This window comes from Sarcophilus harrisii, chromosome 1 (genome assembly GCF_902635505.1).
Source record: "Sarcophilus harrisii chromosome 1, mSarHar1.11, whole genome shotgun sequence".
NCBI lineage: Eukaryota > Metazoa > Chordata > Mammalia > Dasyuromorphia > Dasyuridae > Sarcophilus > Sarcophilus harrisii.
This window is the reverse complement of record NC_045426.1, coordinates 43,415,736-43,438,325: the sequence shown is the minus strand read 5'-3', so window position 1 is coordinate 43,438,325 and position 22,590 is coordinate 43,415,736. Positions and strand designations below refer to the sequence as shown.

The window sequence follows — 22,590 nt, the reverse complement described above, 5'->3', positions numbered from 1 at the left end:
AAATCATTTGCATAATACTAAGTTTGGCTAAGTTTGCCAAGAATATACAGAGAAGAGGGAACAGATAAAAACCTTAAAGTATAGCCTTATTAAGAGAATGGCAAGAGGATCCATAGACTGAAATGAAGAAGGAAAGGAGGGAGAAAGAAGGCAGTTCATCAATAGCACTGAATACTCCAGAAAGGTCAAGGAATATGAAGAGTGAGAAAGAACATTGTATTTGCTAAACAGAAGGTGGTTGGTGACCTTTGAGAGAGCACTTTTAGTAGAATAGTGTGGCCAGATTCCAGATTGTGAAAGATTGAAGAATAAATGGGGGGAGGAAGTAGGAGATTCAAGGGTGGACGCCTAGTTTGCTGGTAAAAGGAAGAAGAGACAAGAGAAAGTTGATGGATTCAATCTTGCAATTCAACACACTTTTATTTAATGGCTACTTTGTGTAAGGCACTTGGGATGCAAAGTTGAAAATCAATGGTTCCTATCTTCAAATCCTTTTCTAATAGGAGGGATATGATAAACACACAATATAAATTATTAAACACAGGTAAATTATAAGTAGGAAAGAGAAATCCAGAAAAATCATCACAAGAAAAATTTAAAAAGGAAGAGCATTTTCATATAGGGGTGGGTTGGATTGGGGAGCTTTCATGGAGGAAGCAGCACTTCAGTTGAGCTTTGAAGGAAGAGAATGATTTAATAGGCAGGAGTATAGAGATGGCACATTCCAAGGATGGGGGATGGCTTAAATGAATACAGAGAGTCTGAATTGATAAATAATTTATGAAGTTATAAAATAGGGGTAGGTATGCCCAGTTCTTTGGGTAATCTCCAGGAAATGGAGTAGTAACTACATTTTAATTAAGCACAAAGGATATGGGATCTAAAAGCCCATAAAGATAAAGAAGCAGTAAAAAGGGAACAGAGGCAAATGGCAGCATGAGTACAGGAAAAAAGATGATGACAGGAGGCAGTGTGGGGAAAAGAATGGGAAGAGAGAGACAGAGACTATCACTCATGGAATCATGACTGTGCGGGGATCACTTGGCAGCATGGATTAAGTGGAAATAGAAGAAAGCTGTAGATGGTAGGGGCAGGAGTTTGAAGTCTCCATAAGTTTTTTTTTTTTTTTTTTTGTGGGGGGGGGGATGGACAATTTCTATCTGTGCTAGGTTGGGGTTAAGATATTCAATCCATTTTAAAGTTATCAGTAAAACTTCAAAGTAGTCATCTCAAAGTCATTAGGATTTTTTGATGTTTTGCTGGTCTGTCTGGAGCTGTGGGGGTCTAGATTTTGTCTGGATATGATAAATGTAGCTTCAGAACTTTGGCAAGTATCGTCTAAATGGTTTCTTTTGATTAATCACATATTACGAGAATATGAATCTTGGTTAACATAAGATACAATTTGTAAATTATGCTCCTTTGATCTTTGGGATGGTTTGTATGTGACTTCCCAAATTCCCTTAAGCAATCATTTCCTGTTAAAACTTACTATACTACACTAGACAGAGTGGTGGTCAGGTGACTAGAATAAGCTGTAATTTTAGTTGTAATAATTTGGTTGCAATATACATTTCATAAAGTGGGATGGTGTGAAATATGGTGGGAAAGATTAATTGGAACCAGTCTGTGAAGTATCGGCAAAGCCAGGAAAAAGGAGTTTATAGTTTATTTTAAAATGTAGGAAGGCTCTTGAGCAAAGGTTGTCCTATAAATGACCCAGGGGAATGACATTATCTAAGTATAATTTTGAGAGATATCTGAAGAATGGATGAGGTGGAATAGCCTCAGGATATTATGAGCAAGAAAGGAAGACTACTCGGGCTGAACTCTGAGAATTTATGGGAGGACATGGACAATAGGTACATAAGATGGACAGGTAAAACTGCAATCTGCATAATTGAAGAGAATGTCAACAAATGAGACCATAGAGCCATATGAATATTTGAGGCTGAGAGTAAACATCATATTGGTAGGTAAAGGTAGGGATGTGTTGCAGCCAGCTTCAACTGGTGAAAACCGGCTGATTGACAAATTTTCAGTTTAAATATTTACACTTTGGATATCAGCAATCACTACAAATCAGGACTTTATTTATGGTTATGTGGATTATCTAGATTTAATAAAATAATGGAGAAACATAATTGAAGATCAAATGTAAAATAAAGATTAAACTTTTAAATGAATATCAAACTTGAAATTGTGTTCTAAGTACTTCCCTCTCTCTCTCCACCACAGAACTGGCTGTTAAACATTTACCAGTGCTCCACTGATTAGAGATGAAGAAGCTAATTGAAAGGGAGGGATCTATGAGAGTGCTAATGATTCTTAAAGCAAGGTACAGAAGGAGGGAAAAGAATGAATGGAAGGGTGAAGGAGATGTTAGTCTTAATGAGTAGTTGGGTGACTTGTTCCTTTGAGACAGAAGGGGAAGAAAAGAAACAGAATAAATGAAAACAAGGAATACTAAAGGTATTGAAGACAACGAAGTGAAGGAATCTCTGACAATTGGCTTGGGTCTCCTTTGTGAACTAGAATATACTCTTCTTTAGTACATTTGAAACCATATAAAAAACCCCAATAATTAAAAAATACTCAAATACTGATAATAGGTCAATGGAGCAGATTAAAAAAAAAAGTTATAAATAGAACCACATATTCATATGCATATGTATGCATGTACATACATATATAGATTATGTATATATATAATATATGTAGATTTATGCAATTAGTATTTGATAAATCTTGCCTTCAAATATAAAAACAAAATTGCTATTCAATAAAACATTATTGGGAAAATTGGGTAGCAACATATTAAAAAGCAGATTTAGATTCATACTTCATGCCTTACACTATAATCTACTCTAATTGAATCTGTGATATAAACTTATTTTAAAATACAGGAAGCAAAAGGAATACTCTATTTCAAGGGTTTATTTTTTCAGGGATTAAGCTACTGAAGATAGACAGAAGCTATAAATAAAAATAGAGAAAGCTACACCTTAGGCTGGTTGGCAATTAGGTAGTGAGCAGCTTAGGTTCAAGGATGGATCCCTCACCAATATTTAATAATATCTTTGCTAGCTCCAGGTTGTCTTTAGGCTTTGCAATTTTTGCACAAGCATTTTATTTTAAGGATTATGAGACACAGGTTGAGATCTTGAAGTGTTAATTCATCTGGATTCACTAATAGAAAGGCCCAGGTTAAGGCAACTAAAGAATGAACTGCAACTAAGATTTAAGTCCTATAGAACTATTACCCAGACTATTGTGCAGTAGTTGATTCACTGGAACTTCTAATGGGCACATAAAGAATTAGGTCAATTATGTAATGAGGGTGAATAACAACAGAGCTGAGACCTCTGGACTGAAATTTGAATGACATTAAGTGAGGAGTGATGAAGGAACCACACCTGTTAATGTTTAAGGGGTGAAAGAAGGGAGAGGTGTGTCTTTTTGGACATGAAACTCTTGTTTTCCTAGGAGTAATTGGTATTTGAATTACATTTTACATAGCAACCTTACTCCCCACAACTAATGGCTAGAGTTTTGTAGGCATGATAAGAAATCAGAGAAATCCAAGAAAAACTCTCTATATTGTTTCTGACTGCTTGAAGCCACAATAGAGGGAGGGCTGGAGAACAACATTTATACACACCCACGTGCATATAAACACATATATTTTAACTATTAAGAAGGGAAGCTTTTTGGTAATCAAACAAAAGTAATAAATTATTTGAATCAAAAATCAATATATTATATAAGGGCAACAAAGATTTTGCTGAACAAAATGATAACCTTTAAAATTAAAAGAAAGTAGTTGATACAGTTATGACAAACATATCAGATAAAAGAAGATATCTAGACACTATATGAACATATGTATGTATGCCTATATCATTAATACCCATTCCCTAATGGAGCCATTTTCTAAAGCTATGAATTTTTAATTATTACATGAAAAGATTCACAGATTTCCAAACAAATCAAGAAGTACATATCAATATAGCCATAATCTTATGTCCATTAGAATGGGAGAAAAAAAAAGAAAAAAAAATCTAAATGGGGGGTTCTGTGGGGAAGAAGGCACCACAATCATAATATTATGATACTTATTGTAATATTTGTATAATGGGGAAGTTAGGTGGTACAGTGAACAGAACTCTGGGTTTGGAATCAGGAAGACTCCCTTTTATGAGTTCAAATCCAGGATCAAACACTTATTAACTATATGACCCTGCACAAGTCACTTAATTCTGTTTGTGTAAACATTTTGAAAAGCCGTTGTCATAAAACAGATCATGCCTTTTAACCCATAAAAATCATTAGCATAATCAGATGAGCAACAAAAATAATGAAAATGTTTATTTTAATGAATGCTAGTGAGTTTAATAGGAATGGCAATTATATTTTATAAAAAGATTTTTCTGCATTTATTAACATTTTTTGTTTTTGTTATTGAAATGGTCAACTATGCTTATAGTTTTCCTAATATTGAGTCAGTTTTGCATTCCTGCTATAAATCCAACTTAGTTATAGCGTGGTATCTTTGTGATATATATCTGAAAAAGCAATATATTTGGTGTTTTATTTAGACTTTTTGCCTCAATATTCATTGGTGAAATTGGTCTATTTTTTTCTTCTGTTTTTGTTCTTCCTGGTTCAGATATCAAAACCATACTTGGGTCATAGAAAGAATTGGGGATCCCTTTTTAAATAGTATTTTATTTTCTCCAATGATATGTAAAGACAATTTGAGTTCTAATTTTCCCCATCTTTTTCTTCTCCCTTTCCTAATATGGTAAACAATGTGACATGGTATACATGTGCAAACATGTAAAATATATTTCCATATTAGTCTTATGAAAAAAAGAAAGATCAATAGGAAAAAATATGAAAAAATTAAGAAAGTGAAAAATAGTATTTTCCAATCTGCATCCAGACTCCATCAGTGATTTATCTAGATGTGAACAGCATTTTTCATCATGAGTAAATGAAATTATTTTGGATCAACGTATTGCTGAGAATAGCTAAGTCATTCACAGTTGATCATCATGCAATATTACTGATACTGTGTACAGTTATCCCTTGATTCTGCTCACTTCACTTTGTATCAGTTTGTGTAAATCTTTCCAAAATTTCTGAAATCATTCTGGTCATTATTTTTTTATAGCACAATAGTATTTCATTACAATCACAATGTCACATCTTGTCCAGCAATTCTACAATCTTTGAGCACCCCCACAATGCCCAAGTCTTTGCTACCACAAAAAGAAGTGCTACAAATACTTTTGTACAAATAAGTTTCTTTTCCTCTTTTTGGGATCTCTCTGGGAAACAGACAAAACATCAAAGGATGCATGTAATTTCATAGCCCTTTGGGCATAGCTCCAAATTGTTCTCTAGAATTGTTGGTTCTGTTTGCAACAGTTGGATTTCTTGTTTACTTATTTTAAAAATAGCTTATATAGTATATGATTTAGTTGTTCTATAAATATTTGATATTCACTTATAAGTACTTGGATTTTTTTTCCTTAGGGAACTTGTTTATGGATTGTTTAATCTGTTTTCCTAAAATAGAATTAATGAGGCATTCAATTTTTTCTTTCGTTAATCTGGGAAATTTTTAATTTTTGGTAAATATTTATCTATTTCACTTGGGTTTTTAATTTTATTTACATGTTATTAATAAAATAGTTTTAAATAATTGCTTTGATTTCATCTTTCAATATTCATTCACAATTCCATTTTTTTATACAGGGTTTTTTCTTTTAAAAAAATCAAATTATTCAATTGTTTACTTAAAGCCAGATCTATTTGTTTTACTTATTAGTTTTATTAATTATTATTAGTTTACTTATTAGTTGAATGTTTATTTTTCAGTTTTCAATTTTATTATTCACTCCTTTAATTTTCAGGATTTCCAGCTTGGTATTTGATTGGGGATTACTAAATTGTTCTTTTTAAAGTTCTTTTTAATTTTCATGCCCAATTCATTGATCTGCTCTTTCTCTCTTATTGATTTAAGTATTTAGAGATGTAAATTTCCCCTCCAGTACCTCTTTTTTTGTATGTTATTTTTTGTATGTTATTTCTTTGTTGTCATTATCTTTAATGAAATTTATTGATTGTTTCTTCGATTTGTTTTTTTAAACCTACTCATCCATTAAGGATTAGATTATTTAGTTTCTAATTAATTTTAATCTATGTTTCAAAGGCTCTTTGTTGACTTCAATTTCCATTGCATTATAGCCTGAAAAGGATTAATTTAATGTTTCTACCTTTATGCATTTGTGAGGTTTTTATCCTAATCTATGATCAGTTTTTGTGAAGATGTTATGTACAGCCTAGTAAAAAGGTATAATCTTCCTTCAACATTCTCCAAAATTGTTGCATATTTAATCTTCTAAAATTTTATTTATCTCCATAACTGTATAATTATGATTGCTAACTGTATTTCCTTAATCTTATTTTCTTTCTTTTTTTTTTTTTAAACTGGGTTCTCTTCTCAAAAGTCTGTTTTGACTCCTTTAATCTAATTTCCCTCTTAATTCCTCACACCCTTTGTTCTAGCCCTTCCCCTTCCTACTTCCATGTTGAGTGCGATAAATTTTTTTATTAATTGTTTTCCACTTACCATGCTACCACTTTTCCCTGCAATGTAAAAAATCTTCCTTATGCTCCTCTTCTATGTGAGATAATTTTTGCTATTCCTAATCTCCCTTAATTCTGTCATTTCAAGTGGAAAAGTCATTTGACTTTGAAGAGAAAAAAATGATCCAGAAACAAAATAATAATTGAGGTTTGTCTTCTTATCAGTAGGCCAAATACACTATTCTGTTAACCCTACTCCTTTATTTATATATAAGGAAGCTGCTGACTTGTATGATTAACTGACTTTCCCAGGGAGAGACAAGTAGTAAATGACCGAGGCATAATTTGAATCCAGGTTTTCTGATTCTAAACTTTATCTCCTCTAAATAGTACTATGTGGAAATATCTTACAATTAATATATAATAAACAAAATGAATATGAGACATGAATATAAAATATCATATCATAAAAATTATTGGAAACAACAAGAAGTACCTTTCATAGCTATCTTTAGGGGTTCTTAACCAAACAAAAAATTGAAAAGATAATCAAAGATAAAATACATAATTGTAATTGAACAAAATTAAAAAGCTCCTATCCAAATAAAATAAAAGAGAATAAACAAAAAGAGTGGAATAGAAAAGTATTTGTACTGCATTTCAAAGGTATAAAAATACGATATCCAAGATATAAACTGAGCTGGCACAAGTATATGACACCAAACGCTATTCATGATAGGTAGTCAAAAAAGACATAAACAGGGGCAGCTAGGTGGCCCTGGTTTTATATTGAGAACCAGTCCTGAAGTCAGGAGGAACTGAGTTCAAATCTGGCCTCAGACACTTAACACTTCCTAGCTGTGTGATCCTAAGCAAGTCACTTAACTCCAGTTGCCTCAACAACAACAAAAGACATAAATAATAATTTTCAAAATGACACAATACATATATGATCATTTGAAAACACACAAATTGGCAAAGATAAACAAAAATGAAAAGAACCAGTGTTTGAGAGGCATTTTCTTAATTGTTGTAACCCCAATAATTTATTTGTATGTGCATTTTTCAATATTATGAACTTCATGTCCTCTTCCTAATTTTGAAATTTATTTGCTTATTTGTTGTTGAACAAATTTATGTCAAATCACTTAATTTAAAAAAAAAAGAGAATGTTGGAGGCAGAAATTGGGTTGGAGGTTTGAGAAGGAAGAAGAGGATTTTGAACAATCATTATGGGAAATATGACAGGGTCTTTTAATTTCTGAATCAAAAAAAAATTTGCTGAGTAGTAGTAAGAGTTCTAATGAGTTTATCATTATCATATCAGCACAGACTGAGAAGAAATGAAATCTGCTTAGTTTCATAACTTTTTTCAGCATTGTTTAGCAGCCCAAGAGCAGCATGGGAGAAATTAGATGATAGGAATTACTCTACATTTGGGATTGGTAGTGTGACAACAGTGGAATGCTTAAAGAGTATAGGAATCTAAGCAGATTAGGAGTGATTAACTGGCTGAATAAGGACATTTGAGGGTAAAGAACTGGAGAATGAGGACAAATAGCAGATTTTGTGAAAGAGATAGAAAGACAAGAGATTAGGGTCAGAAAAGAATTTTGAACTTCAGGATCTTGGAGATAGCAGAGTTCAAAAGAATGATGGGGTCCACTGAGTGGCTGAAGGAAGGAAAAAGCTAGAGTTCTTTGGAATTGAGGAATTTAAGGATATGCAATGTTGGGTATTATAATATTATAGGTTTCAAATTGGAAGGAGCCTCAAAAGTAATGCATTGGACAAGGCTTTTATTTCATATCAAAGAAAAATATAATCCTAAAATGATTGAATGACTTGCTGTAGGCCAAACAAGTCATGATTAGAAGAGTTGGGATTGAACTCAGATCCTATCATGACAAATCCAATTCTCTCTTGATTGTACCATGCTCTTTCCTACATTTGTGCTGAGAGTAAGGAGGAACACCCTTTTTTCTTCTTATTGACAAACCTTTAATAGGAATTGGGTAGTTGGATAAAGGAGATGTCGAATTGCATCTTTTATTCTTGGTAGGAAGAGGGAAACGCTAGGAAGGCTGAAATTAGCTAATCTAGATTGTAGGAGTCTCAGAGTTTTGATTAAAATCCTCTTGAACTGGAGTATTGTCATGAAGGTTGAGTCTCTAACTCCCTTCTTTCCACCCTTAGTGTTCTCAAGCTTTTTCCTTTGCTTTAGAGTTTTTGACCAGAGAAAGGATGAAAAGTTTATAGTACTATCTTGATTGATCTCATCCCCAACTACTTTCAGTGCTTAATCTTATGATAACTTCAGATGGCTACTGTTCTTTGTGGGAGGGGATTTTTTTTTCCTTTTTAAGAGTGAGAATATTATGTTGTGATCCACGCTCAGTTCCCACAGTCCTGTTTCTGGGTGTAGATGGCTTTCTTTATCACAAGATCATTGGAACTGGCATCAATCATCTCATTGTTGGAAAGAGTCACATTCATCAGAATTGATCATTGTATAATAATGATGTTGCCATGTGCAATGTTCTCCTGGTTCTGCTGATTTCTCTTGGCATCAGTTCATGTAATCTTCTCCAGGCCTCTCTAAAATCATCCTGATGATCACTTCTTATAGAGCAATAATATTCCATAACATTCATATATCACAATTTATTCAGCCATTCTCCAACTGATGGGCATCCACTCAGTTTCCAGTTTCTTGCCACTATAAATAGGGCTGCTACAAATATTTTTGCATATATTTTTTCCCCTTTCCCTGGGAGGAGATTTTTAAGAGTTCTGCATTCAGGGAAAATCCATTCTTCATTGTATAAATGTTAAGAACATTTTATTTCTTGATTGGCGGTAGAAGAATTTTTGCATCTGCTCATTATCATTTTTTAAAAAAAATATATACTATCATGGTGCTGAAGAATGGTTTCTTTTTGTTTTACACACAACCTTCATCTTGAGTAGCCCAAAAGATTTAATGGCTTTTTAACTGATTAAACTCATATTGACTGGGAAGGAATCATTTTTATAGTAGCAAGAGTCCTAGCAATGAAGTTAGATGATCTTCATTGTAGGGTTGGCTCTACAATAACCAATATGATTAATCATGGATATGTTACTAAATTTATTATTCTCCTCAATATACTCATCTTTCCATTATCCTCCCTATATGTTTGCTCATAGCAAAGAACCTCACTATTTTCCCAATCATCAAAGGTTAATCCTTGGATGTTCTCTATCCCTTGCACCCACACCCAATAAATAGCCAACTGTTGGGGATTCTGTCTCAGTATCACCTCTTTATTGCTACTTCCAAAGGCAACACTCCAAGTTAGCTTTCATCATATTATACAGAATCATCTCATCAATTCTCTTAAGGGTCCTAAAAGCTAAATATGAAACAAGTGAGAATATGTTTTAAGTTTTAAAATATTTTGGAGGGGGACAGGGTCTACAATTTCATTTATGCTGGGAGTTTTTGTTGAGTAATTTTTTTCTACCATTATAGAAAAATACCTTCTGTGCAACTTGTTGTTCTAAAGAGGGGACTGAGAGAGGACTGAAGATTGTAAAGTATCATGTATTAGAAGAGATTTGGGAACCAACATCTTTTTTACTTTGAGCTAAGCTCTCTATCCACTATGTGATAACACCTGTCCTTCTTAAAAATGAGATAGAAATTGCATTAGAGAGAAGTAGCTTGACTTAGCAGTGAAGATCACAGCATTTATTTCTGAATTGGAATCCAGTTCCAGGAAAATTTTCATGGTTTGCTCTAGAGGAAAACTATCCATGTCCCAAGGTCAACTGCCAACTCTATGATTTAAGAAAAGAAGCCAGCTGTTATGATTAGGGGGAAAAATCATTAATTATATATGATTTAGGAAGAAAAGGAAAGAAACATTTTTGACAGAGGGTATTATAGAATCTGGCATCAAGCAATTGATTGAATTCTGGGCATGTAAATAGTTAACATTAGAGATGTCTGGTAGCCTATAGTGGGGGCTTAGCAATAGGAGCTAGGATTCCCTGGAGGCCTAGGGAGATCCTGAAAGGATTTCAATTATGGAAGAATTCAATGACTTCAACTGGGGTGCATGTATCCAGAGATAATAGTTACATTATACAAAGTTTTCTGGTTATCGCTAATTCCTCAAACTTGTTGGATTTCTCTTTTAATCTGGTGTTCAAAAATCTAATTAGTGCTTGGGCAGATTAATATCATGGTTCTTGGGAAGCTTTATATCAGACTTGCTTAGTACTATATAAACAATTTAGTTAATTTATTTTTTTTGGTAAATCAAACTTTCAATCATTAATTTCTCTTCAATTTTTTTCAGGCTGTTAAGAAAAATAAATTATCAGTAATTGCTAGTAACGGTTGATTTGTGTGGGATTATCACTGAAGTATAAAATGCAATTTGGAGCCTCATTATGATTATTATTCCATTTCTTTCATTTAAGATGGTGACCTTCTAATTTATAAATTTAAGATGCTTATTAGATAAATGTTAAAATAGAGCTGTTCTAATTATCATTATCTTTCTCTGGTTTCTTGTTTTCTATTTTGTTATATAACCTGTTATTCCTTGACATGAAGAATGTCAGTATTTATGAGTTTGCAGAACTACCAGAGCCTGGAAGTTTACAGAAGGCATTATTATTTTTCTCATTAAATTCAAGGGGAAAATGTTTCAGGACTCTATAAGAAATTGACACCATCTTTTTTATTCATGAAGAATTTCTGCCCCCATAGGTCAATATGGGAAGTTAAATGCAAGGAAAGTTAATTGAAAATGGTGCCCTCTAAAGGCTGCTTGACCAACTTGGGAAATCAATAGAACATTGAAGAGAAACATAGATGTAGGCACAAGATGTGCTAAATGTGCCACAAAACATCCTAACGTCTCAAAAAAGAAATTGACCTTGTGGTACTTTGGGGCCTTTCTTTAAAAAAAAATTTTTGGAGGGCCTTTTCTTGGAAAGTAATTTGAAATACATTTGGTATTTTGATAAATTCCTAAAAGCTATGTGGAGTTAGGATAAGAAATTGACTAATATATCCATACTTATTGACCAGAGATCCCAATATTAAGCCTATGCTCCAAGAAGATCAATAATGAAAAGAAAGATTCCACAGATACCAAAACATTTATAATAGTATTTTTTGTAATAAAGATTTGGACTGCTCTTTTTTCTCCTCCTCCTTTTTCTTCTCTTCCTCTTTCTCACCATCACCAACATCATCTTCCTCCTTCTCCACCTCCTGTTCCTTCTTCTGTCCCCCTTCCTCCCATTACCTTCGAGCAGTCCAACTTGGTACCTCTTTTGTGAAATGGTGACTGAGGATACTCCTGGACTCACCATGGCCAACAAAAAAAGCCTAAGGAAGGAATCAAGACTTAAAACAATGACCACATTATTTTGAAGGTGGCAGGGTAGGATGGGTTGGTGGTGCAATTTTAAATTAAGAGATGCACATCACTTAGTAAACTAATGAAAGCCTAGTGTGAATGACAGGGTTTGTCAACGAGGCAGATCGGTTTCTGATTTGATGGACAACCAATCAATGAAACAGACACATATGCACAATTGGAAATGGAGGATGAAGATACAATTAATGTATTCTAGTAGGAGACAGGAGGCATTTATTAAAAAAGAACCTGCAATTTTACTCCAAAACTGTGCTCCCAAGGAAAACAATACATTCACAATTAGAAACCAAAATTTGGTTCATCCACATCCTGTCTACTGCAATGTAGTTTTCTCTTCTTTGATTCACTTCCACCTTTCCTTTATTGTTTATAAAGTGACTGAGGTATGTGAACAGGCATAATGTATATTTTTTGTAACTAAATGGCTCATGGCATGTTTTTTTTATTAACATCAAATGGAGAAATGGAAGGGGAAAAAACTGAACTGGTTCTGTGAAAATATCCCTTTCTCCATAAGTGACCAGGCTCGTTCAACTTTTATCTTTATTTTCCAGTAAGTTATTTTGTTCTCACTGTTTAACATCCCACAAAATCCTTGCATACTTTGTTTGATTGGATAATTCCAATGTTTTCTTTTATCATTGTATAAACAAGGACAATTTTATAACTTTTTTTTTTTTAAATAGCTCTTACATGTAGAGCAATCTCTGTCTCTCAGTAGGGATAAATTAGTATAAAAATTGATCCTAGATAGTTTTCCCTTCAAGTCAAATATCTTGTTGTTTAAGAATTAGACTTATTGATTGAAGAATGGCTAAACTAATTGTACATAAGTACACAAAGTAGTGAAATATTACTGTGGTGTTAGAAACAATGACCATGATTGAATAATAAGAGTAGCATAAGATGATTTAAGTGAACTAATGCAAAATGAGGCAAGGAAAACCAGGAAAACTGAAAATGACTGCAGCTGTATAAATGGAAACAATAACAAACCTAAACTTAATGCTATGAAAATATAATGACTAATTTTGGGGCCAAAGAAACAATATGAAAAGGGAGCAGCAGTAGCAATTTGACACTTTTTTGAGACAATAATATATTCTAGGGCATACCTACATCATCCTAGGTACATGTCTATGCACAGAACATGTTAGAAAATGTTTCTGTAGGGGTTATCAATTAATTAATAACCAAGCCATGTGGAGTCCTTTTGTTATAAATAGGTCGTGGAAACATGATATCTTTTGTTTTGTTTTTGTTGTCAGGATTATAATGAAGGCAGAACAGTACAGAAGAAAAAGCACTGGTTCTAGAATTAGAAGATTTTGGTTCTAATCCTACCTTTTGCAAATCACTAAATTTCTGTTGTCCCAATAGTGAGTTTTCTTTACAATAAGGAAGTTGGCTTAGATGACCTATGATAGTCCTTTCTGCCTTGGATCTATGATCACAATTTTATAAATTTATAGTTTTCAAAGTATATACAAATTCTAATTTTCTCTCTCTCTCTCTCTATATATATATATATATTTACATACTCACAAAATATTAATATTGTTGTTGAGTTGTTTCAGTTGTGTCCAATTCTTTGTGACCTCATTTGGGGTTTTTGGCAATTTTCTAGACAAATATATTATTTATAAAAAATAAATATTCTATATTTCTATAAAATAGCTTGTTGCTCTTCATTCTTGAGCTATATTTGTCTAGAAATTTCCCTGATATCTTTGATCCTGAATTCCTTAGCAAGTGTTATATTACCAACATGGATACCTCCCAGCCAGACTCCTTTTCAGGGATTTTTGCTAGAAGGATCAGGACAGGCCTGATGATTGACAGACTATCTTTCACTAAGACTTCCCCCTTCCTGATACTTTATTTACATATAATTTCTCCCCTACATATTTGTTCAAGAGGCTTCTCTTAATTGCTTCAGGTAGTTGTGAGATCAGATAGGGAGCCCTTTACATATACCTAAGGCCATCTTTTGCAGAAAGAAAGCAGTTAGCAGTAAGATATTGGTTTATTAACCTGACCCAGTTAGAGTGATATATAATAGTGAGCTCTATAATAGTGCAGGAGAAAAAGTAAAGACCAGAATAAGTTTTGAATCCTCCTTCTCAGGACCAACTGTTCAACTCCTCAGATCCTTCTATAAACCCCATTGTTTTGGGCCCTAATCCTAAAAAGAAGATTCTTAAAATAAAAGACCCTGGAATTATTTATGCTAATCTGGAATTAGTATATTCTCTTTACTGCCTAGGTTAATGATGCTTGGATCCAACTCTGGCTTTGTTTCACATATTTCCTTGGAGGTTCGATTATAGGGGTTTATCTTGTTGGCATCTTCCTGTGAATGACTAGGATACTTTGATATAATTCTGGCTTAATCTCTGTGAGTTTTGGCATTTATCCACCAACTTCTGTAGCCTTGACCAATTAAAGAGATGCTAAGCTTCCAAAAGACAAGAAAAAATGTTGATAGTATTTTTAAAGCTTTTATCTGCTTGAGATTAAATTAGAAAACATGAACAGTCCTCATATTTGTCAAAATTTTGTCAAAAATGTTTTTTTTTTTTTTAAATAAAATTATCCACGCTTCAAGTGCAGGCCTTGATGCTGGAGGAGGTTGAGGTCAGTGGATTGCCTGATTTTCAGGAATTCTGCAATAGGACTAAGGTCTTGATGTCCATTCTAAGTCTGGCATAAATATGACGAACGTTTTGGAATAGAAGAGCACTAGGCTGCGTAAGAAGGGCTTAATATGGTCAAGTTGGTACAGAGTAGATCAAAATTCTAATGCTTATCTATACTGGAATCCAGCCTATGAGTAGTCATTCACTTTCAGCCTGGTTGAGAAAGGGAGACCCACTTTCAAATAAAATGAGACAAAAAGATGACAATTTATAGGTGGATTCACCTTATATGGGTGAATTTGGTTATAAATAAATTGATTAATGTATGGTGTGACCTTCTGTGTGGTGTGTTTATAGCTTAACAAGAATTAATGCATATATTATGTGCTTTTTCTTTTCTTGGCTTCAGATTTTTTGTGCTAGTACTAATGGAATATTAAAAGTATAGAGGCAAGCCTCCAGAATATTGTGTTTGTAAGGGGTTGAAGGATTCTTTTTAGAAGAAAAAGTGGAGGAATATTGTTAAAAAAAAAAAAGTGTGAACTGATTATAATCCAGCAATGGATTCAGTTGAATATCATTCCCCTGACTCTGTTGCCTCCAGAAATCTGCTGGCCAAGTATCAGGGGCTAGCTGGAGCTTTTCTTAGGATTTTTTTTTTTTTTGTACTTAGGCAAACAGGAAGCCATTTTAATTGCTTTAAGCTTGGTCCCTGAAGCTAGTTAAATTTAAGGACAGTTCAATACTTTTGAAGAAAAACCTAGTCTACATGAGGCAAAGCCTTAGGATATTGCTCCTACCAGAGACGAATAATAGTACCCATTGATTGTTGGAAAAATCAAATAAGATAATGTGGGTAAAGCATTTTATAGAACTTAAAACCTTTTATAAATGTGGGCTATAATCTCTGCTGCTCAGACCACATCTAGAGTATTGTATTCAGTTCTGTGTGCCATATAAAAAAAATAAAAGCAAGGACAAATGAAAGCATTTCTTGAAGTTAATGATCATTGTGGTGAGGAGATATAGAAACCATACAATTTGAAGAATAGTGAAAAGAAGCAGACATATATGAATTGATAAGAAAAGATTTAGGGGGCATATGAGAATTGCTTTGTGGGAATTGGTGGGCACTTCCAGTTTGATTGGGATTGGTCTATAAACTGCAATTCATTTTACTTTTTTCTGTTTATTGGATTGTGCAGCCTATATGTCAAGGTTATTATTTTCTTTGTACTTTGAATACCTTAATTTGAAGGATGCCTATTTTGCCTATTCCCTTGGCTTTTGAATAGCCTTGATTTCTGAGTTTTGGGCAATTTGAGTTTTAGCCCTATTGTATTGTGGGTTCAATGGAACCAACTGACATTGATTTGTTCCTAAGGAAGAACTGATTGCTTTTCATGAGTGGGCTTCAAAAATTATCACATTCAGCTTTGACACAATTCTAATATTAAACTGGATGCAGTATTTTCTTAAATGTGCATTTCATGGAGATATTAGGAGATAGTAAGGAGGTAAAAAGTCCTTACTATCTCCTAACATTCACTAAGGCAAAGTCTTCTTTGTAGAAGTCAAACCCATGTGTACCAGGGGCAAATCTAAATCTAAATCTAAAACAATGTAATTTACTGCCTCAGACAAAACTTGCTAGCCATGTAAAACCGGGCAAGTTACTGAAATTCACTTGTCCTTAGTTTCCTCATTTGCAAAATTGGGATAATAATAGCAATTACCTTACAGAGTTGCTGTAAGGGTTAAGAGGATTTAAAATATCTTTAACATTAGGGAACTATTGGATACTACCTCCCTTCTTCTTTAAAACTCCCTTTAACCTGGATCTATGAATATGGTATTGACCAGGGTCAGTCCTGGAGAGCCTAGCATCTAATTGGAATTGGACTCCTTCTCCGTTCCTATACTTTTCAGCCTCTGATGTGTCCAGGGAGGAGAGGGGGAATTTATATATAGCTATTTTTGTGGTTCATATCTAAAGTTTCCTCATAAAGATGAAGTAGAAATGCACTTCATGTACAAAGTAAATAATGTATAGCTAAGATACGAATATCCTATGCACAAAATGAATATTAAAATATTCTCACAAGGACAAACCAACACTAGCAATAATAATTGTTATACCTGGCTGTTAAAGTCATTATAACGCAATTTGTAGGATTGCTATTCATTTCATCTTGATACTGCAGTGTTCAAACAACTCCTGGTCCATGTCAAGTAGTAAAGTGGGTCAGGTTTGAGCCAATTCTATTTTTGGTAGTTGTCTTCTTTAAGAATGCTGGAGTGATTGCCAGAGACTCTTCCTCTTGCCATCATTAAGCTCCAACCCAACAATAGCCATGACCCTTTGACTTCTCAAACCTACAAGCTCATCTTCAAGCCTAGACATATCGTGGGTATAAACACTCATTCATTTAAAGTCAGGAAAGAACAAGTTCAGAAGAGACAGTCCACACTCAGAATCAGGTTTGCTAAAGTAATATTAGTATCCTCTTTTCTCCCCTCCCCTCTCCTTTTCTTATCTCCCAACCTCTACTCTTTCCTCCTCTCTCATCTTCCCTTCCCTCCCATCTCTTTTACTCTTCCCCTTTCCTCCTTTCCCCACCTAGGGATTGCCTTCTTTCATATACCTCCATCTTGTACCCCAGAGGTTCTTGTTACTACAAGTTTATCTCAACCACCTACATATATATTCCTTGTCCCCTCTAGCTAATTGTGGACAGAGAAAAATTATGTAGTTTTATTTTTGATTGAAGGAGGTAAGCAGGATGCTTATAGTATATATAGTAGCCTGGCAAGGAATATGATCCAGAGGAAAAAGCATTCAAATCAGCCTGTTATGTATGTTCTTTGGAGTTCAATACCTTAAACTGTTGTTTGTGACCCCATATGGGGACTCATAACTCAATGTAGGGGTCATGAAATTATCATTTATTATCAGAAATTGGTTGATTTGTATACCTGTTTTATATACCCATATACCTGGGGATTATATAAAATTTATTCTGGTGAAAAGTAGTCATGAGTAGAAAAAGTTTAAGAAGCCCTCATCTAAAGTACTCAGTTGACCTTCACAAAGGGGAGAAGTAGTTTGGTGCAGGAAGAGGCAGTATGCTGGATTGTATAGAGCATTAAAGAGATCAGGGTTCAAAAATGATCTCAGATGCTTTCTTATGGGATCCTGGCAGGTTATCCACCATCTCCCAGCTCCCAGCTTCTGTCTTCTCTTCTATAAAATCAGTAGATTGGGCTCAATGATGTCTAATGATGTCACCTTGAGAGCTCTGAATCTATAATCCTTCTATCTTTGATGAAAACTCTTGATATCTTTAGCCTGCTTTGGTCTCTTCTCTGAATTCCTATTATACTGAGAGATTGTACATCCCAGTAGGATATAATTATTTCCTTATTTATGTTTAGATATCTTGTCTCTCCTTAGATTTAAGTAGTTAATGGTTGGCAGGAAATTCCATTGTACTCCTTTCCTCTCCCATCAAAACTGGAACTACTGGGTAAATGGTAGATATTTAATAGTTGTTGATAGATTTATAGGAGACTTCTCATAAAAGATGGGTCTTTTATGTTCAAGTTACCCATTTTGTATAGGACTGATCATTTTTTTAAAAGCAGAAATCAAATTGGAGATGGGGGTTAGGGGGAAAAGAAAGAAAGGAAGCAGAGAGAAAGGGAGAGGGAGAGAGCAGGAGAAAGAGGAAGGAGAAGAACAGGGACAGGGATAAGGAGTGGGAAAGAAATGGAGAGAAGGAGAGAGAGAGAAAGAAAGAAGGAGAATGAGGGAAAGATAGAGAAAAAGAACATAGGCAGCAGGTCAAGCAACAAGAATATATATTTTCTTCTCTTCTTTCCAGTAATGTTTAACATTCACCAAAGAGTGAAGCTAGTGGTAACCCCCTCTGATTGCCTGTTCTTCTAATGCCACCTGATAAAGCTTAAATGGGACACTTCACAGTGGGACCTGAACTGTGACAATTGGGATTCTTGGCTGGATTGCTGAACTTTCGCAGCTTTCGGTTTTCAGTGATTTTTAGTAATATGTGTCTTGGCAAAAGGACAAGGCATTAGCTCAAATGCCATGTTTAAAGGGTAGACAAGCTTTCAATGAGGTTCTACTTGTATAACTAGAAAGAACTTTTAAGCTGCAATAGTAATAAGCAGGCAGCTTTGTGGTCTCTTAATCAAAGATAAGGAATTACAATCCAGCCAAGTCCCAGCAGTTTGTCCACGATCATGAGATTTCAGTCTCTTCTAACTAGTCCTGCTTTACTCCACAGGCTCCCTTTGAGTCAATAGTTTTGCCATTCTTATCCTGAACTCAGGAGACATCTGGGTGCTTTACAAATGAACTTTCCACTGCCTTCCTCGTGAATCATATATTTATATTTGTTAAATATTTATATGCACACCAGTCAAACAATGGCCAAGATTTAGAATTTTATCTGCTAGACACTGGCTGTGTACAGGAATCTTTAGATATCAATTCTGTTACCTAAAATCAATTTACCTTTGGAAATAATATAAAAATCAAAAGCTGATATAGAATGCCTTATACATATAAAACTAAGCTTGGCTTCCTTCAAGCTTTGCTAAATATAACTAGTTTCTCAACAACTAAATTTCTTTCCTCTGTAAAGAGAACACTGGGTTTGTCCACTTTTTTTAGGTGTTAGAAAAATCACTTTTGGTTAGCACTGGCTGAGATTTATAATGTATGTCTAATCTGTAACTCCAAGCAGCTATGGCCTTATATGAATTCAAGGATTTCTCAATGATCACCTTTTTTTGTCTTGTGACCTCTCCCATAGTTTCCTTCCAGAATACCTGAATTTTGCTCAGTTTTAGCTTCTATAACAATGTCCTTAGGTACCCTTCAAAGAGTAATATCCTAAGGCACAAAAAGTAGAACAAGTTTGTTACACAAAGCAAAGAAAATGGAAAGGACTCATAATTAAATCTTTTAGCAAAAATAATAGACAAATTTTTCTACCTTCTCATTCTAACCTCCTTAAACTCTCTCTCCATCTCTTCATGCATGAGCTGACAAAAGCAAAAAAAAAAAAAAGACAATGAATTTGGTGAACTTTCCTTAACAGAAAGCATTGTACTTGTTAGAATACTTGAATTCCTGTCAACTCTGACATTTAATAGGTGCACGATTGCAGACAAATCACTAATCACTTTGAGTCTCAGTTTTCCTCTGCTATAAAATGGTTACTATACTATAATTACTATGACAATGATGATTACTACAACTATGACTACTTCTACTACTACTATTACTACTACTACTATTACTTTTACAATACTTTACTACTACTATTACTACTACTACTACTTCTTTAGTACTTCTATTACTACTACTACTACCACCATCACCACTACTATGATTGTAAATCACTAGATAATATAAGTTATTATTATAAATGTGAACTATAACTTGTCATTTTGTTGTAGCTTTTGCTACATTTCATATATCTGACTAGTTCCTGACTTATAATGTATCCAGAAAATCCTTTGGTACACTGAGCAAAAGACCAAGAAGATGCTGAAATGTTACTCATAAATATCCATATCCCACTGCTGTCTTTAAATGTATATAAAACAGAACTGGTACCTGCTGATAATTCTTTTTCTTGTTTATCTGTTTTATTTTTCTTTTTAGAGAGGCCTTCAAAGCATAAATCCATAAATAGGTTTGCGTAATAGAAATAGAGGAGCTCAGAGTTGGAAGAGATCTCGGAGTCAATCCCAATCTTGTGTCTGAATAAGAATCACCTCTATATTAGAGCTGGTTGATGGATTCTATTGAATGGTGGGAGAAGGACCACTGCCTTCTTGGGCAGCCCATTCTATTTGGGGATAATTGTAATTGATTGGAAACATCTTATCGTAGGACTAATTTACATGATTGTTTAGGATTTTACTCTGAAACTCCTGAAGTGAATAAAGATTAGGGATTTATCAAATGTGTTTAAGTTTCATCAGAGGATTTGGAGTGCTCAGCTAAGTCAGAACTGATGTGTGTGTGTGTGTGTGTGTTTGTGTGTATTTTAAAAGGACTGTGTTTTTACAAGACACTTAAAAACAGGGAAAACAAAAAGTAGGGGAAATTACACATTGAATGTACGTATTAAGTTCTCAAATAAATTGAAATTGTGATGCCACAGTGCAAATTTATTTATAGCAAGTGAGGTCTATAGGGGACAGTAAAAAAATTAGATATAATTTTTTTGTTGTTGTTTTGCAGTTTTCCAGTCATGTCAGATTTCTCATGACTTCATTTAGGGTTTTCTTGGGAAAGATTGGAATGGATTGCCCTTTCCTTCTCCAGATCATTTTACAGATGAGGGACTGAGGCAAACACTATTAAATAACTAACTCAGAGTTTTAGAGCTAAGAAGTGCTTGAGTGTTGAATGAAATTTAATGTAAAAAAGAAAGCAATCTAAAGCTACATTAAATATCCAGCAGTAAAAAGGTATCAGTCTTGCTGTACCTTGGCTACAGAATAGGCATTTAATAAATGCTCATTGCCTTGATTAGTAAGACAACATCTTGAGTATCTTGTTCATTTTTAGAAAAAGACATTGTTAACCTGAAATGTTCAGGGGTGGCAATCACATGAAAGGCCTTGAATTTATGAGGCTGTTTAAGCTAGAAAAGGGTAAATTTAAGGGGAATCTGATAGCTGGGTTCAAGTATTTGAAAGGCTGTCCTATGGAATAGTATGGCTTGGTCTCAGAGGGCAGAACAGGAAAAAAAGTCAGAAGCTTTCAGCAAATTCCTGATGAGCAGAATAAGTTCGTTACAATTACATCATTCAAATGTAATGGGATTCCTTGGTAAATCATGAGTTCCTCTTCATCAGAGTTCTTCCAACAAAGATTGAATGACCCCTTCTTGACTATGTTATACAGAAGGAACATTTTTGGATATGGTTTAAATTAGATGGATTCCTAAGGTCCTTTTCAGCCCTAAAATCCTGCACTTGAGTGAAGTATTACCCGTTGTTGATGGTGAAGAAAAAGAATTGATTCTTACACCTTTAACTTGGTGAGATTTGACAGCCTTCTGAGTTTCTTGATCATGACAAAAACTTAAAATATGTTTAGTGACAACTTAAAGAAATTCTAAGTTCAATGAATCTTTTAGACAGGTCATTATTTGTATCTCGGATGATCCTGACTTTTTTTGACATTTTTATCACAGTGTTATGTCAGGACTCCTTTTCCCCTCTGCATGCTATTGGATTTTAGGTACTAATACTGTGTCTTTCTATTTTTATTTTGTTAGAGTGGGATCTAACATATTGGAAGCTACTGTTGAAAAGGGATAATTATTAATCACAAGTTTGGTCCCCCCAAATACTTGTGCCTTTCCTTTTAGGTTACTTTTCATCTAATCTTATTTATTTTTTTTGTGCCTATTTGTTTCCATTTTGTTTTCCTTACTATAATGTAAGCTCCTTGAGAGCAGGGATAATGGTTTTTGCTTGTCATTGTGTCTCTTGTGCTTAGCACTTAGCACATAGTCAGCACTTACATGCTCATAAATTGCTTGATATGTGCATTCATTCATTGGTAATTATTAAGTCTCCGTAATATAAAAGGCAGGGCAACAATGGCACAGTAGATAGACAAGTCTGAAGTCAGGAAAACTCATCAAGTATTTGTTTACTTCTGGGGCAGCTATGTGCCACAGTGCATAGAGCACCAGTCCTGAAGTCAGGAGGACCTGACTTCAAATTTGACCTCAGACACTTAACGCTTTCTAGCTGTGTGACCCTGGGCAAGTCACTTAATCCCATTTGCCTTCAGAAAAAAAAAGAAGTGAACATTCTGCTTCATATTCTATACAGAAAAAATTTGAGGTCATTGGCAG

The 22,590-nt window shown here is 34.1% G+C and overlaps 1 pseudogene; it reads left to right on the top strand.

Annotated features, from left to right (window-relative positions):
* LOC116423050 overlaps window positions 1-12,627 on the top strand; it is a 68,366-nt pseudogene extending 55,739 nt beyond the window's left edge.
* The last annotated feature ends 9,963 nt before the right edge of the window (window positions 12,628-22,590 follow it).